At 37.1% G+C, this 13,730-nt stretch overlaps 1 pseudogene; it reads left to right on the plus strand.

The window, feature by feature from the left end:
• Positions 1 to 445: 445 nt before the first annotated feature.
• On the plus strand, positions 446 to 915 carry LOC138387101 (large ribosomal subunit protein uL23-like; annotated as a pseudogene).
• The last annotated feature ends 12,815 nt before the right edge of the window (positions 916 to 13,730 follow it).

A 13,730-nucleotide genomic window follows, 5' to 3' on the forward strand; every position in this document is an offset into this window, starting at 1 on the left:
AATGAAATATTATCTTTAAAATGCTGAAATAAAAAAAATCTGTGAAACCAGAATTCTATAACCAGAGAAAATACCTTTCAAAAATGAAGGTGAACTGAAATACAATCCTTGAGTAATTTTGAAGTCTGTGACCTTAATTGCTATGTGATACCACTGCACCTACTAGGTGCCAGATACTGGGCAAGATCCTAAGATAAGTAGGTAAACAGGAAAACTGCTGTTCCTTTATGGCTTCAAAAATATTCCATGAACCTCATAGGAGAACACCAAGGGTCCAGATTCCTTCAAAAAATAACAGGCAAAAAAAAAAAAAAATTAAGCAAGTTCTTTCTTTACCACCATAGACATTTGACAGTGAGTTAGTCTATCCCAGGTTATGTTTATTTATACTCAGAAAGTGTATTACACATTCATAAATTAATAAATTCTTCCGCTTTTTCACAAGATGGTGCCAAAGGTGAAGAAGGAAGCTCCTGCCCCTCCCACAACGGAAGTCAAAGCAAAGGCTTTGAAGGCCAAGAAGGCAGTGCTAAAAGGCGTCCACAGCCACAAAAAAGGAAGATCCGTACATCACCCACCTTCCGGCGGCCAAAGACACTGAGGCTCCGGAGGCAGCCCAAATATCCTCAGAAAAGTGCCCCCAGGAGAAACAAGCTTGATCACTATGCCATCATCAAGTTCCCCTTGACCACTGAGTCTGCCATGAAGAAGATAGAAGACAACAATACACTTGTGTTCATTGTGGATGTCAAAGCCAATAAGCACCAGATCAAACAGGCTGTGAAGAAGCTCTATGACATTGATGTGGTCAAGGTCAACACCCTGATCAGGCCTGATGGAGAGAAGAAGGCATATGGTTGACTGGCTCCCGATTACAATGCTTTGGACATTGCCAACAAAATTGGGATCATCTAAACCGAGTCCAACCGGCCAATTCTAAATATATTATCTTTTCACCTTAAAAAAAAAATAAGTTCTTCCCATTAAATGGTGGAATTGAAACATAGTTGTGAACCAATGAATTTTTTTCTTGTTGTTATTTGAGGCTAGTATTTCAAGAATCATAGAAAATTTTCCAAAAGCATGACAGAGAAACAGAAATAGAAGAGAAACAAAGAGTGTGTGTGTGCGAGAGAGAGAGACATGAGTACTGGGAGTGACTGAGAGAGAACTAAAAAGATTCTTTCCAAGCTCACCTTCGCCAAGGCCCTGTGTGCCCTCCTCAGAGCTGCGCTTCCGCCACCTGATTGCAATGAACTCAACTCTTTCATTTTCCTCCCTCCGTCCCTCTTCCTCTCCCTGTTCATCCCCCCTGCTGTCTTTTTTCCCCCTAGGGGTAGAGTGTGGCACTGAGATCAGGTGGATTTTGTTGTGATTCTGGCTCCTCCTTTTCCAGCTTCCTGAAATAGGAAGATTTAGAAAAATTCTCTAAACCTCATTTTTCTTATGTGAACAATAGAAATAATTAATGATATTTGATACCTCATTGGGTTATCATGTAAAGTGCCTCCAATAGGTTCTGCCATGTGTTAAGTGCTCATTAAACATTAGCCGTTTTGTTTTCTTCAGTGCTCCAAGGATTGACACATTAATGCCCTCACTTTATGCTTGAAACTTCCCCTGATTCAGAGCCCATGGGAAAGAAAGAACAGACTAGGAGTTATTGACAACATCCTGCACCCTCTTGGTGCTTCTGGTCATATAAATTCTGGCCTAAAGAAAACATCCAGGCCTTCCTCTCCAAACTGATTAAACATGACCACATGGCACTTGGCATGTGCTAAGGGTTGTTTCAGGGAAAACACAGCCATCCCTGGACTCCCTGCATCCAAGCCTCCTAGTTAAGAGGCCATTTCCTCACTTCACAGATAAGGAAGCCAGTTTTATTAGTCACTTTCATGATTTTCATTTAATATCATTGTGCTGTCTATATTTTCTGTGTCTGTGGGCCACCCACTTCACATCCTTGGGATCAGATTCTCAAACGTTATAACTTCCAAGTCCTCTCAGAGATTATTCCTTGTGAACCTCATAGTCCATCATGGGAGGGAGTTGAGGAATGTGCTGGCACCCTCTTTGACCTGGGGAAATGGGAAGTCCTCCTCCCAATGGTACATGGGGACAATTGGCCTAGCCAAGGTTTTAACTCACATCTCCCATTTCAGACACAGAACTTGATATAATGGCCATTGCCCTCAAATTCCCCATTATCTGATATGATCCGTGTAATTCCTTGGCTACCACAGTCGTTCACTATGAAACAGGAGGTGCAGCTCCAAGGGGATTGGCAAACAGGGGAGAAAACTGTGAGGTGACAGTGAAGGAGTTCAAGACATGACACTCCAAAATACCCCACTTCGGCATAAGGACTATTTTGAGCTGAAGGCAATTGAGAAACAACAGATGCAGGAAGAGTTTTCTTCCCTTCCCTTATTTACGTAAAGCAGGGCATGAATTTCCCTTTGTGAAGGTGGCAGAAGTTTCCCCACTCTTGTGCCAGGATGAGGAGAACAACCCTTATCACTGCAGTTGGAGGGCCAGTACTCAGATGAGTCTGCATAAACACACCTCACTAAAATAACCCTTTTCTTCCATTAGTTTCCCACATATATTTCCTACTTTCCCACAATGTATTGCCTCTAGAAACCAAAACCCTCTTTTCTTTGTCCATTGACTTTTCCATGATTTATTACCCTTTGTTAAAATGATATATAATCCTCTGAATCTAACTGCTTTTTTGGGTTTTCACTTCTTTTCTGTGATGCCCTCATACATAAAAGTATTAATAAAATGTGTATGACTCTTCCCCTGTTACTATTTTGTCAGTTAAATTGCAGGCTCTAGCTACTAAACCTAAGAGGGTTGAGGAAAAGTTTTTCCTCTCTACACCAGAAAACCAGCCAGTCCAAGATTTTCCTCCCATCATTTCTCAGACATTAAGAGTCAACCAAGCTCCCAGCTGCTCTAAGACCCTAAGAAACAAATGATGAATGTCAGGTCTTAGTTTCACCTCAAGTATAAAAAGTATCTTTGTATATAGCAAAGAAGAAAACCCTCAAGTCTATGAAGAGTGTGTGTGTTTTGGGGGTAGGTAGTGAAGAATATATTCATATCCTCTTTTTGTTTTGAAACCTCCAAAAAAGTTGAAAGAAAAATACAATAAATATTGATATATCCTTTACCAAAATTCACCAATTATAATATCAACATTTTCTTTCTCTCTTCAAATCTGTTTTTTTCCTGAATCATTTGAGAGTTAGAGATATACGAAAATTCATCCCTAAAAACCTCAATGTGTCTCCTAAGAACAAAGACATTCTCTTATGTAATGATACCATTTTTATACCCAAGAAATACTGATACCATGATATTATCTAATGTTTGTCCACATTAACATTTCCTGAATCATTCCAAAATGTTCTTTATAAGTGTTTTTTTCTAGCCATAATCCAGTTAAATGCATTTTCTATCCAAAACACAAATTCATTACATTTAGCTTTAATGTCTTCAGTCTCCTTTAATATACAAGAGTTCTCCATCTTTTTTTCTTTTATAACATTGATATTTTTTATGAATTTAGTCCAGTTATCCCATAGAATATTCCACCATTGTTTCCTCAAGATTTGAGTTAAACCTGTTTGGCCAAAATATTAGAGGACACTATTTCCCATTGCATTACATCAGAAATATCTTAATCTGTTCAGGCTACTATAAAAAAATACTACAGATTGGGTGACTTATAAACAACAAATATTTATTTCTCACAATTCCAGAGGTTGGGAAGTCCCAGATCAAGGCACCAGCAGATTCAGTGTCCAGTGAGGACTCCTTCCTCAGTGCCTTCGTTCTGTGTCCTCTCACGGTGGCAGGTGCTAGCTAGCTCTCTGGAGGCTCTTTATAAAGGCACTAATCCCAATCATGAGGGCAGAGCCTCTCAAAGGCCCTCCCAAAGGGCCTCTTTCCTAAGGCCTCACCTCCCAAAGGCCTCCCAAAGGCCCCCCAAAGGCCCCACCTCCTAATACCATCTCCTTGGCAGTTAGGATTTCAACATAGGAATTTGGGGGAGACACAAACATTCAGACCATAACAAGAAGGCACTGAAAATGTGTTCTCTTATTAATAATGCTGAGTTTGATCACTTGATTAAGGTGCTGTCTTCCAGATCTTTCCCCTGGGGTGGTGTTCTTTTCTCTCTTTATTTATTTTATTATATTGAAGAATGCAAAACTAATTCCATAATAACTTGGGAGCCTTTGCCAGACTAAGATCAATGACTTGATTCTTAACAAAAACACACAAATTTCAAAAAACTGGAGGAACTGAGCATCTACACTGAAGTTTTTCTCTCTCTCCACCAATCACACTTGACAAGATAGTCACGCAGCTTCACAAGCTGTTTTGAGATTTTAGGCAATGCTGAAAAGTGGCATGCTCTATACTGAGTTATAAAAATTCCACACTTGTTCTGACCATGTCCTAGGTGACCAGATTCCCTCAGTCATTAAATACACACACAGGCCGGGCGTGGTGGCTCACACCTGTAATCCTAGTGCTCTGGGAGGCCAAGGAAAGAGGATCACTTGAGGTCAGGAGTTCAAGACCAGCCTGAGCCTGAGCGAGACCCCATCTCTACTAAAAATAGAAAAAAAACTAGCCTGGCAACTAAAAATAGAAACAAACAAACAAATTAGCCAGGCATGGTGGCATGCACCGGTAGTCCCAGCTACTTGGGAGGCTGAGGCAGGAGGATGGCTTGAGCCCTGGAGTTTGAGGTTGCTGTGAGCTAGGCTGACACCACAGCACTCTAGCCTGGGCAACAGAGCAAGACTCTGTCTCAAAAAAAAAAAAAAAATACACAATATTTACAGTGTCATCTTAATTTGACTGTGTGCTTATTACATGCCAGGAACTAGTCTAAGCCAGTTCATGGGTTATTTTAGATATTCTTCACTATTACCACAGGAAGTTGGTATGAACACAGCTTTTCACTGGCTTAGTGTGATTAGAGAGCTTGGTTCTTAAATTCCTTTCCTATGCCCAAGATCACAGTAAACATGAAAACTAGATAATTCATGTGAACTTGCTTGTCTCTAATTCACAAAGGACCTAAGCAGCTGGGTGTAACACAGTAGGGAGTGGCAGGAATGCTGGGGGTGAAGGCGGGGGTGTACCAACCCTGCCTGAGGTATTCAAATTCAAATCATTTCTAAAATACTCAACCAGACCTAGTATTTTTTTTTTAATTTTTTATAGAGATGGGATCTCACTATGTTGCCCAGACTGGTCTTTAACTCCTGGGGTCAAGTAATCCTCCTGCCTTGGCCTCCCAAAGTGCTGGGATTACAGATGTGAGCCACTATGTCTGGCCCCTAGTATTTTAATTTCTATGCCCCAAATTTAGCCTGCACCTGCTATAGTTACTTGTATATCAGCTCAAAAAATATTGGTGCATATTAATCATCAAAGAAGAAACTTTAGAAAAAGTCTATAATATTAACGAGCCTTTTTTTTTTTTTTGCAAATAATGAATAACTCCATAATAACAAAGGTCAGAGGAGGAAAAGCTAGAATCTTTATTAATTGGTAGCAATCAAATTAGGTTTGCCATTTGATAAACATTGAACATAGAATAAAGTACATTAGCAGTATTGATAAATTGTAATATATTTAAAATAACAAAATTATAATAAAATATAATCAAACAATTATGGATCCCAGTGCTAACTTCACAAAGTCACAAAGGCTGTAATGGCACCACTGCGCTCCAGCCTGGGTGACAGAGTGGGACACTATCTCTAAAAAAAAAAAAAAAAATTGCTACTGATCTATTTAATCCTCACAAAGGTCCTTTACCAGAGCTGTAACTTCTTTCCTTCAGCTGAGGAACTGCAGGCACTAGAGTAGACACTGGGACTCACGTCTTCATAAAGGTGAACTTACAGAAGCTCCTTCTTGACCTTTAATGTATATCTGAGTCACCTTGGGACCTTGTCAGAAATGCAGAGTCTGATTCAGTAGGTCTAGGGTGCTGCCCAAGCATTTGCATTTGTGACAAGTGCCCACAAGAAGCCAAAGCTGCTGCTCTGCCAACAACACTTTGAGGAACTTAGTCAAGAAGGGTTGAATTCTGTTTGTGTTTCATTCTTTTCCTTCACCCCAAACAAGCCAATGGACTTGAAAGTTGGTTGAGAAAGTAAACACACAGAATAACCTAGGGGCCCACATAGCTCCCTTTTGATGAGATGAGACCTCCCGTTTCCTGACAGAGAACTCAGTGCTGAGTTCCGGTCAGAGTATTTCACACATGATTCCACAGAAACTCCCAGCAGCTCTTAAGACCTGGAATAACAGAATCCCACATTCATATAATAAATAAGAAGAGGAAAAGGAGGAAAGTAATATAGACTAAGTGAAAATAAAGTCCAGAAATGAGTGATCTAGGGCCAGGTGCAGTGGCTCATGCCTATAATCCTAGCACTCTGGGAGGCTGAGGTGGGAGGGCAGCTTGCACTCCAGAGTTCAAAACCAGACTGAGCAGGAGCAAGACCCCATCTCTACTAAAAATAGAAAAAATTAGCCTGTAGTCACAGATATTCAGGAGGCTGAGGCAGGAAGATGGCTTGAGCCCAGGAGTCTGAGGTTGCAGTGAGCTATGAGGATGCCACTGCACTCTAGCCAGGCGACAGAGGGAGACTCTGTCTCAAAACAAACAAACAACAAACAAAACAGAAACGAGTCATCATTACTGCTGAAGGTCCAAAAGTTGTCAGGATGAGTCTTAGATTCCTGAACTGATCATGTCACTAGGCACCAATTGTCACTGGAGCCAGAAGAAGAACAGATGTGCTAATGAGTTTTTGACTGCCTGAAGGTGGAGGCTCAGTGAGACAAACCAGAGGTCAAAAAGAAAGCTAGCTCTATGCTGATTCTTCTACCATTACTTCTACCTGATAATTTTTTTTTAAGATAGGGTCTTGCTCTGTCACCCAATCTGGAGTGCAGTGGTGTGATCATAGCTCACTGTAACCTTGAACTTCTGAGTTCAAGGGATCCTCCCACCTCAGCCTCCCAAGTAGCTGGAACTATAGGCCTGTACCACCATGCCTGGCTAATTTTCCAATTTTTTTTTTTTTTTTTTAGAGACAGGGTCTCATAATGTTGCCCAGACTGATCTCAAAACTCCTGGCTTCAAGTAATCCTACCACCTTGGCCTCCTAAAGTGCTGGGATTATAAGTGTGAGCCACTGCACCTGGACTTGCCTAAGAATTTAAAGTTTGTATCAGTGTATAAGGTTTGGTATCCACTCACATTCCTTCACATACACATAGATCACCTCTGTCAAGAAAGAACCACTAGATAGATACCGGCCATGTTGGCTGCAGAAAGGAACTTGTCTCCTCACTATATATTTGCACTAACATTTATATTTTAATTGATGAAGTTACTAATTTTTCAAATATTTTAACAACATTAGAACTTTGATAACCACTAAACACTGTTGGGTTATGAGTCCAAATTTATAGAATAAATTCATAAATATATTTTGAGAAAATAAATATATGAATGCACACCAAAGGAGAGAGTAACAGTGAGAATACAACAGAATATGAGAATTATGGGTATGTCTTGTACTTTTGCTCATCTGTATGAACTGAGGTTGTTTTCACTGATATTGCTTTGAATAATAAAAAGAAGGTATTAGTCCATTTTGTGCTGGAGAATCCAGCATATGAAGAATTCACATGAAGAAATAAAGAGCACCAGTAAAGATAACTACATAAGTAAATGTAAAAGAAGATAGTAGAAATGTACATTTTGTTTGTAGTTCCTTTTGTCTCCTATCTGCCAAGAGAACTACATATAGCAATAATTATAAATTTTTTACTGATGTACACACTATGTATAAAAATTAATTTATATACAAGTAATACCACAATAGAGAGGGGAATTAAAATGGAACACACTAGAAAACATCTATTTAACACAAAAGAAGACAGTGATGAGAAATAGAGAAATGAAAAAAACACATAGAAAACAAATAGCAAATCGGTAGATGTAAATCTGATCTTAGAAATAATAATAATAAATGAAAATGGATTACCTAGTTTTCATTAATACCAAATTAATTGTAGCAGCATATAAAAAAAATTTACTCCATTAAGTTGGTATGAATCAAAACTAGATTGTTATAAATTAAGATGTTAATTTTAATCCCAAGAACAACATTAAGAAAATTATTTTTTTGTATTTCAGCATATTATAGGGGTGCAAAAGTTTAGGTTATGTATATTGCCCATGCCCCCCGCCCCCCCCCCCCGCGTCAGAGTTTCAAGCGTGTCCATTCCCCAGACAGTATGCATCGCACTCATTATGTATGTATACACCCATCCCCTCCCCCCCAGATCTGCCCAACACCTGATTAGTGTTATTCCCAAATGTGCTCTTAGGTGATGATTAGGGAACCCAATTTGCTGGTGAGTACATGTGGTGCTTATTTTTCCATTCTTGGGATACTTCACTTAGTAGAATGGGTTCCAACTCTATCCAGGAGAACATAACAGATTCTATATCACCGTTATTTCTTACAGCTGAGTAATACTCCATGGTATACATATACCACATTTTACTAATCCACTCATGTATTGATGGGCATTTGGGTTGTTTCCACATCTTTGTGATTGTGAATTGTGCTGCTATAAACATTCGGGTGCAGATGTCTTTTTTTATAGAATGTCTTTTGTTCTTTTGGGTAGATGCCCAATAATGGGATTGCTGGATCAAATTAGGTCTACTTGAATCTGTTTAAGGTGCCTCCATATTGCTTTCCACAGAAGTTGCACTAGTTTGTAGTCCCACCAGCAGTGTATGGGTATTCCTGTCTCTCTGCATCCACGCCAACATTTATTATTATGGGACTTTTTGATAAAGGCCATTCTCACTGGTGTTAAGTGATATCCCATTGTGGTTTTGATTTGCATTTCCCTGATGATTAGAGATGTTGAGCATTTTTTCATATGTTTGTTGGCCGTTCTTCTATCTTCTTTTGAAAAAATTCTATTCATGTCCTTTGCCCACTTTTTGATAGGGTTGTTTGATTTTTTTTTTTTTTTTTTTTTTTGCTGATTTTCCTGAGTTCTAAATAGATTCTAATTATCAGTCCTTTATTGGATGTGTAGCATGCAAAAATTTTTTCCCATTCTGTAGGTTTTCTGTTTGCTCTCATGACTGTTTTTTTGGCTGTGCAGAAGCTTTTAGATTTAATCAGGTCCCATTTATTTATTTTTGTTGTTGCTGTGATTGCCTTTGGGGTCTTGTTCATAAATTCTTTGTCTAGGCCAATGTCTATAAGAGTCTTTCCCACATTTTCTCCTAGAATTCTAATAGTTTCACATCTAAGGTTTAAGTCTGTTATCCACTGTGATTTGATTTTTGTGAGAGGTGAAAGTTGTGGGTCCTGTTTCAGTCTTCTACATGTGGCTATCCAGTTTTCTCAGCACCATTTATTGAATAAGGATTCTTTTCCTCAGAGTATGTTTTTGTCTGCTTTGTCAAAGATTAGATGGCCATATGAGGATGGTTTTATATCTGGATTTTTCTGTTCTGTTCCACTGGTCTGTGTCCCTGCACTTGTGCCAACACTGTGCAGTTTTAATAACCACAGCCTTGTGGTATAGTTTGGAGTCTGGTAAATTAATACCTCTCATTTTGTTCTTATTGCCTAAAATTGCTTTCACTACACGAGGTCTTCTCTGGTTCCATACAAAGTGTAAAATTATTTTTTCTATATCTGTGAAAAATGATGTTGGTAATTTAATAGTGATTGTACTGAATCTGTAGATCACTTTGGGTAGTATAGATATTTTAACAATGTTGATTCTTCTGATCCATGAGCATGGCGTGGTTTTCCACCTGTTTACGTGCTCCACGATTTCCTTCCTCAGTGTTTCATAGTTCTCCCCATAGAGGTCTTTTACCGCCTTAGTTAAATATATTCCTAGGTGTTTTATTTTCTTTGTTGCTATTGTGAAGGTTATTGAGTCCTTAATTTGTTTCTACATTTGACTGTTATTGGCATATATGAATGCCTCTGATTTGTGTGTATTGATTTTGTATTCAGACTTTACTGAATTCATTTATCAATTCCAGAAGTCTCTTGGTTGAATCCTTGGGGTTTTCTAGATATAATATCATATCATCAGCAAAGAGTGAGAGTTTGATCTCTTCTGTCCCTGTTTGGACACCCTTGATTCTGCTGTCTTGCCTGATTGCTCTCACAAGGACTTCCAATACTATGTTGAAAAGTAAGGGGGACAGTGGGCACCCTTGTCTGGTTCCAGTTCTGAGTGGGAATGCTTTCAATTTTTCCCCATTTAGTATGATGTTGGCTGTGGGTTTGTCGTATATGGCTTGTATCATTTTTAGATAGGCCCCTTCTATGCCTATTTTGTTCAGTGTTCTTATCATAAAAGAGTGTTGAATTTTGTCAAATACTTTTTCTGCATCTATTGAGAGGATCATATGGTCTTTGTTTTTGCTTCAATTTATGTGGTGAATTCAGTAAAAGAAATGACAAGGGAACTAAAATGGAACACACTAGAAAACATCTATTTAAGACAAAAGAAGACAATGATGAGAAGTAGAGAAATGAAAAAGACATATAGAAAACAATAGCAAATTGGTAGATGTAAATCCCATCTTATAAATAATTATAATAAATTAAAATGCATTATTAAATCCTCCAATCAAAAGAGAGAGATTGGCAGAATGGATTAGCAGAATGGAAAGAAAAATGATCCAACTACATGGAGTCTACAGGAGACTTTAGATTCAAAGATAGATAGGTTGAAAACAAAAAGATGAGAAAAAAATACATAATGCAAGTAATAACCAAAGGAGTCAGAATAGTTATCCTAACATCAGTCATAATAGACTTTAAGATAAAAGTTGTTACCAGAGATAAAGGACATTGTATCCTTTAGAGGTCAATCCAACAAAAAGAATAACAATTATGTACACCTGTGCACATAACAACAGAACCCACAAATACATGAGGTAAAAATGGACAGAATTAAATATAGAAATACACATTTCAACAATAAAAGTTGGAGGCTTCAATACCCCACTTTCAGTGATGGGTAGAACAACCAGGCAGAAGATGAAGAAACAAAAGACTAGAACATCAAACACAAACCTAACAGACATCTATACAAGAGTTCACTTACCAACAGCTGAAAACATATTCTCCTCAAGAGCACGTGAAACACTCCCCGGGATAAACCATATGTTAGGCCATTTAAAAAGTCTCAATAAATGTAAAAGGATTGAAATTATACAAAGTATGCTCTGAATGCATAGTAGAATAAAATTAGAATCAACAACAGAATGAAATTTGGCAAATATGTGGAAATGAAATAACAAATGTGTCAAAGAAGAAACCCAAGGAAAATGAGAAAATGCTTTGACATTAATGAAAATAAAAACACAACATACCAAAACTTATGGATGCAGCAAAAGTAATGTTTAAAGTGAAAATTTATAGCTACAAATGCTTATATTTAAAAAAAGAAAGATCGTGAAATAATCATCTAGCCTTTCATTTTAAGACAACGGGAAAAAAGGAGCAAAATAAATTCAAAGCAAGCAAATGAAGAAAATAATAAAGATTATAAATAAAAACAAATGCAGCAGAGAAGAACAAACAATAGAGAAAATCAACAAAAGCAAAAGTTGGTTATTTGAAATGATTGATAAAAACTTCAGTCTAGTTAGACTGATCAGGAAAAAAGAGAGAAGACTCGTGTTACTAAAATCAGGAATAAAAACAAGAATGTTACTACTTACCTTACAGACAGAAAAATAATTATAATGTAATACTATGAACAATTGTATGGAAAAACTTAGATAACCCAGATGAAATGGTCAAATTCATGGAAAGAAACAGACTACTAAAACTGACTCAAGAAATAGAAATTCTGAATAGTCACATAACAAGTCATAATCTTACACAGTGGAATACTATTTGCCATAAAAAAGAATAAAAATTATGTCACTTGCAGAAACATGTATGGAACTGAAGATTATTATGTTAAATAAATTAAGCCAGGCACAGAAAGACAAATATTACCTGTTCTCACTTGTATGTGGAGCTAAAAAATTTGATCTCATGGAGGTAGAGAGTAGAATGATAGATACTAGAGGCTGGGAAGGGTGTGTGAGTGGGGATGGGGATGAAGAGGGATTGATTAATGTGCACATACAGTTATATAGAAGGAATAATTTCTAATGTTTGATAGCAGAGTAGGGTAACTGCATTTAACAACAAAATGTATTGTGTATTTCAAATTAGCTAGAAAAGAGGACTTAGAATGATCCTAACATATAGAAATGATAAATATTTGAGATGATGGATATCCTAAATACCCTGACTTGATCATTACACATTCTATGCCTGTAACAAAATATCACATGTACCTCAGAAATATGTATTAATACAAATATTATGTATCAATTAAATAAAATAAATATTAAGTGTTCAAATCCATGAAGACAGGGTGTCTACTTATTTAGATCTTATTTAATTTTTTCAATGATTTATAATTTTCTGTATATAAGTCTTGTGCTTTGTTAAGTTTATCCCTAGGAAATTTATTCTTTTATGACATTGTAAATGAAATTGTCTTCTTAAATTTATTTTCAGAATATTTATTATTAGTGTATAGAAATACAACTGATTTTTGTATATTGATCTTTCATCCTGTGACTTTGCTGAACTTGTTTGTTAGCTTTAAAAGTTTTCTTGTGTATTCCTTAGTGTTCTTATATGCAAAATCATGTCCTCTACAAATGGAATAGTCTTACTCCTTCTGTCTAATCTGGATGATTTTTATTTCTTCTTCTTGTCTGATTGTGCTGACTAAAATCTCCAGCACAATGCTGAATAGAAATGGATAGAGCAGACATTATTGTCTTGTTCCTTATATTATGGGGAAGAGTTTCAGCCATAAAGAAAAATGAAGTACAGCTATACATTACAACATGGATAATCTTTGAATACACACTAAGTGAAAGAAGCCAGACAAAAAAGGTCACATATTGTATGATTCCATTTATATAAAATTTCTAGAATAAGCAATTCCATAGAGACAGAAAGTAGATTAGTTGTTATCAGGGGCTGAGGGAAGAGAGGAATGTGTAGTGACTGCTCATGGGTGTAGGATCTTTTTGGAGGGTGATGAACTATCTGAATTAGATAGTGGTAATGGTTGCAATCTTACAAATACAACAAAAACCTTGTGACTATACTAAAATCACTAAATTGCACACTTTAAAAGGGGGAATTATATGGTATGTGAATTATATGTCAATTAAAAATTAACCAACAGGTACCATGCTTGTGTTATTTTATTCCTGGACTCTATTCCATTCCATCAATTCATGTGTCTACTTATGGGCCAGTATCATACTGTCTTGATTTACAGTAGCTATATATAATTTCTTAAAATCGGATAGAATGATGCCTCCAACTTCATTATTCACTTTCAAAGCTTTCTTTTAAAAAATAGCTATTCTAGTTCTTTTGCTTTTCCATATAAATTTTATAATCAGCTCGTTGACATCTACAGAAAATCCTGTAGTTATTTGGTTGATAGTGTTGTTCAGTTCTTCTCTGATATTGCTGATTTGCTGTCTGGTGATTCTATCAATGACTGTGAGATGAGTGTGAAAATCT

This window comes from Eulemur rufifrons, chromosome 7 (genome assembly GCF_041146395.1).
Source record: "Eulemur rufifrons isolate Redbay chromosome 7, OSU_ERuf_1, whole genome shotgun sequence".
Classification (NCBI taxonomy): domain Eukaryota; kingdom Metazoa; phylum Chordata; class Mammalia; order Primates; family Lemuridae; genus Eulemur; species Eulemur rufifrons.